Genomic DNA, 5,078 nt, shown 5'->3' with positions numbered 1-5,078 from the left:
AATCTTTCTACAAGTTCAGGTATTTCCTTGATTTGTAGAGTCAAACCTACCTCAGCCAGTAGTCCTATCTTTTCATGAAATTCAAAAGAACTTGTATGTCTATTTTAGGATTACTAGCAAGCTAGCTTGCTACCTGTCTCTATACACACATAAGTAATATTATTTGTATTTCTACTTTTAATATACATATATCAATATTATACACATATATACAGATATAGAACATAAAAAATAATTATTTGGTGTTCTGCCCCCTTTCCTGTTACACAGTTCCTAAAACCCTTGGAATCACTGAAGTAATAATTGTCTTCTTGTGTGCTAATGATCTGAATATTGTCCTGGGCCTCCTGAGGAGCCTAAGAATGGAGGCTGTTGATTTTGATTTTTACTTTATTTTACTTTACTTTATTTTTACTTATGAGTGAGGCCATCTGGTATTTTTCTTTTTCTTTCTGGCTTATTTCGCTGAGCATGAGCCCTTCCGGCTCCATCCATGTTGCTGCAAATTGGATGAGTTTATCTTTTTTGATTGCTGAGTAATATTCCATTGTGTATATGAAACCACATCTTCTTGATCCAGTCATCTATTTTTGGGCATATGGGTTGTTTCCATAGCTTAGCTATTGTAAATAGTGCTGCTATAAACATAGCAGATGGTCTCACTCATAGCAGGAATTTAGAAAACCTAAACAAGGGAATAGGAAAAAACCTAATTATAATAAAGTAGGACTTCCCTGGTGGGCGCAAGGGGTTAAGACACAACCTATGAAGCTGTCTGCAGCCTCTGCAGCACAAGTTCGATACCCCCGGCCAGCCAGGGAGCAACCCACATAGAGCAGCAGACCTCTCCTGTCTCATCCACTGCTCCCCTCAGCAGGGTACTTTGTCAGTCTGCCTGCTCTGCTCCCCGCTCTGGCTCTGGTGAATTATCTCACCCTTTCACGCTTCTGACTGTACCCAGTGCTTGTATAAACAAACAAACAAACAAATAAATAAATAAATAAAATACGTGCCTCTTTAAAAATAAAAAAAAATAAAAAAAAACCTTTAAACCCAGAACAGTATTACTCATAGACCAAGCCAACCAGGACTTTAGTGCTGGACCCAAGTCTCAGCCCTCAATCCTTGCCCTTCCCTTACTTCCCCGCCTCTAAGAACTTTACAGTGAATTTTCCCCTTCCAGTGCTTGGAACTGGTGTGTGATGCCAGCTATAAACTATTGCTCTAATGATTTATCTCATGCTAAACTGTAAGGAAGCCCTCTCACTACACAGACAGGGAAACAGAGTCCTACAGGTAGCAATTAAGTGCTATTATTAAGGTGCCTTGCTATTAAAAAGTGGAAGAAAACAGATTAAAATGCAGGTCCCCAGGGAAATGAATAACTATAAGAAAGTGAAAATCAAAATCAACAAAAAACTATGAACCAGAGACACTCTATGGGGGGTGGGGGGCAGGAGGGGAGGGATTGGGGTCAAAATAAGGGGGTTGCAATTGTATGGGGAATATAAAAATAAACTTTATTATTAAAAAAATAAATAAATTCAGTTTCTTCTTTATTTGCAATCTGGAGAATGAAAAACATCACAAATTAAACACTTCTTCAATCTATTAAAAATTAATTAATTAATTAATTAATAAATAATAAAATGCAGGTCCCTTGTTTACCAGTTCTGTACTTTTCTTACTTTACTCTTTTTTCTCCATTTTCTAACTGGAGGTGGCTTCATGGCAGCGTCCACATATTCCTGTTCAAGCTCTCCAAAATGCACACATAAATATTTAATGAACATTACTGCTCCAAACATGAATTAACAAGACAGGAGATGGAAAAATTCCTACAACTATACAATCACCCAAAGCTAGATAAAGAAGAAATTGAACACCTAAACAGACAAATTACAAGCAGCGAAATTGAAATGGTAATCAAAAACCTCCCCAAAAACAAAAGCCCAGGACCTGATGGATTTACAAATGAATTCTACCAAACATTCAGAGACGAATTAGTGCCTATCCTTCACAAACTCTTCCAAAAAATTGAGAAGAAAGGGACAATACCAAGCACGTTCTATGAAGCCAACATTACACTAATACCAAAACCGAACAAGGACAACACAAAAAAGGAAAACTACAGGCCAATATCCCTAATAAACACAGAGAGAACGCCAGAGAGCCCAGAAAGAGTGAGGATTTGCTGGGGGCTGGGAGAACTGCCATCCTCCTGGCCCCCCAGCACCCCTGCCTGCCATATGCCTGGTAAATCTAAATAAAAGACCTGCAAAAGCCACTGAGGACTCTGACTCCTCCTTTACCTTGTCTGCTGGATCAGAAATCCTGCTCCGTGTCCTTCCTGCCCCTACAGTGACAATTTTAAGAAGTCGGGAATGAGAATTATCTATTTTAAAATAATTATTTAAAATTATAAGGCGATCTTGCTATTACAGTTCATTTTTAAAGAAGACGCTGTGTTACTCTTTGTTAGCATATTCAACCATCAAATTGTTGGTACAGTTCTATGCAATGAGTTCTGAGTAATATTCCTAACATGATGTTATGTGAGACTGGCGTTAGAAATGCACATCTTGTAGAGTAGAATATGGAGCCCAGAATATGAAAGATGACATTGCCAGCAAGGCAGAATCAGCACATCCTAGGATTAAAAGTACAGATTTTGCATATCATACTTGAATTGAAATTCTGCTACTGTCAGTACAACACATGTATCCTGTTGCAAGTTACAATTTAAAAGCATTAGTTTGAAAAGGAGTAGGAAAAAAATGCATGTGTTTTGTCATTTGTAAAACAGATCTGCATGCTTCAATGATATTCCTCAGTTTTTCAGTTTTAAGTGCAGTCTACTGATTTTGTAGTAGAAAAGTTGAGGTCTTTTTCTCTTATATTTTCTCAACACCAATTCCCATCCTAGATTCTACACCCTTCCTCCTAGTTTGTCATATTATGCTTTTTGGGTGGAATCAATATTCACTGTTTACATTATTATAGGACCCTGAGACTGTTTTTTTTCCAAAGATATTCCCATACATACATACAAGAGCTGGGGTACAGACCAGAAGTGCAGGGGGTGAGAGGATTCACCAGGGACAGAATAGGGAACAGAACAGGCAGGCAGACTGAAATGCACTGCTGACGGGAGTAGCACGCGAGCCAGGAGAGGTCTGCTGTGACATGTGGGTAGCTTCCCTGCCAGCTGGGGGATGGAATTCACGCTTTATAGGCTGCGGTCAGCTTCACAGCAATGCACTCAATCCCCTATGCCACCTGGAGGCCCTCAAGACCCTGAGACTATTTATCCTTTGCATATCCATTTATGATTTATATCCTGGGATGCTTAATTATTCACACTCTCAAACATTTGCGCTACCAACTGATTATATATGTTTAAAGGCTTTTTAATTTGCTTTTAAAATTGCTGGATTATTACTCTTAAAATTGGTGAAGGTAGGCTTGTTTTATTTACACTATTAGCTCCATAGCCAAAAGCTATTCAGGTTTACTTCTGTTCAAAAAAGTGGTTAAAACACACAGTGTGACTTAAATGATACTGATTTTCCTCAGTAGCTCAATAGGATTTGACATTTTTAACAATGATACATCACTAGAATAAAAGAATAATGTCCCAAAGTATTTACTTTGCTAATATTCCCCGAGTAAGGGGAAATCGGTACCATTACAATCACACCTCATATTTTGGCACTAAAATTTTTCCCGCATCCCTCTTCTCTTCCCCATTTTCCCCGACTTCCCTGATGGGGATGGAGTTCCTGAAAAAGTAGGTTGGTTCGTGAAAAGGGTTACTGGAGCTTGATATGTTATCAATACTTTGATTACCTATGGACCGAGTATATTCTTGGGTATGTTTTCAGGTTTCAGGTTCAAATTCTTTCCCCAGAGAAAGTAATTTTGTTCAATCAAATCTGCAGAATTCCCTGGTTCAGACAATGCACATGAACAAATACTTGCTGAAGATGACTATAATGACTTCTCAAACCTTCAGGTCTGACTATTTATACTGGAATTAAAGCTTTAACAAATACTAAAAATTGAAGTACAAACTCACTTAGGAAGATTTTGAATGTCAGTCAGAAATGCCTCTAATATGGTGACCACCACCCCTTCTATTAAAGAAGCTCTCATTTGAGAAGCTACCATGTTTTGGAGACTGTGTAGCTATTCCATATCCTGCACTGTTGGAAGGTGATGCATTATTCCTGTCCTGGCTTCTGTTCAATATGCTTGGTATTCTTGCATGAAGCATACTGTGAAATGTAACATCATATTCATACTGTTATTTCATTTGGTGTATTTTTTTCTTGGAACTTCATGAATGTTGAATTTATAGTGAATGTCAGGTTCTGGCAATGTAACTTCAAGTTATTTTCAAGTGCCATAACTGCATAGGGCTTCATTTCCCAGGCATGGAGGTTGGTATTATCAATAAACATAGGGAGTATACCAAATTTCACTGCTTTTCTTGCTCAGAATTGTACTGGTAGGCACCATCTTCCCTGAAGGAAAAATCATCTGTGCTGAAAATCAGGGCCCTGGGAGAGTCCTGTTCTAATTGCCTGGCCAGTGTAGTTTTTCCCTAAGCCTGGGAGGCCTTGCAAGAGGTGAGATGTTTTCTAAAGCAGTCTCCTACGTGGTGGTGATGGTGATGGTTGTGGTTGGGGCAGTGGGGGAGGGTGCCTGATGGTCCACCAAGGCTGATGCTTCTGCTTCTGATGGAGGCTCAGCCTCCCAATGGATTCAAGAAAACCCTCCTCCATGGGGTAGGGTTGGCTGCCATAGCCCAGGTCTTCTTTCCCTAAGTCAGGGTCTTGGCCAAAGCTGTTGTTTTTGTGGCTCTCTAGCCATGTGATTGGGTCTTTATAATATTGAAGTAAGTTTCTTCTTTTCCCATGTCTTAGTTAGAGTTTTTATCATAGATGGGTACTGAATCTTATGAAATGCCTTCTCTGTATCTATTGATATTTTCAGTTGTTATTATTGCTTAAATTTTAATTTGGTTGATGCTCCCTCTATTGTCAGTGTTTCCTCTGAATTCCTTAATTCTATTT

The 5,078-nt window shown here is 38.8% G+C and overlaps 1 pseudogene; it reads right to left on the bottom strand.

Moving 5' to 3' along the window:
- Positions 1 to 4,311: 4,311 nt before the first annotated feature.
- Positions 4,312 to 4,814, bottom strand: LOC119250981 (NEDD4-binding protein 2-like 1; annotated as a pseudogene).
- Between the last annotated feature and the right edge of the window lie 264 nt (positions 4,815 to 5,078).

The sequence above is a fragment of the Talpa occidentalis genome, unplaced genomic scaffold, assembly GCF_014898055.3.
Source record: "Talpa occidentalis isolate TD23 unplaced genomic scaffold, MPIMG_talOcc4v2.1 talOcc4.19, whole genome shotgun sequence".
Lineage (NCBI taxonomy): Eukaryota > Metazoa > Chordata > Mammalia > Eulipotyphla > Talpidae > Talpa > Talpa occidentalis.
The sequence above is the reverse complement of the archived record's forward strand: the minus strand, read 5'-3'. Positions and strand labels throughout refer to the sequence as shown.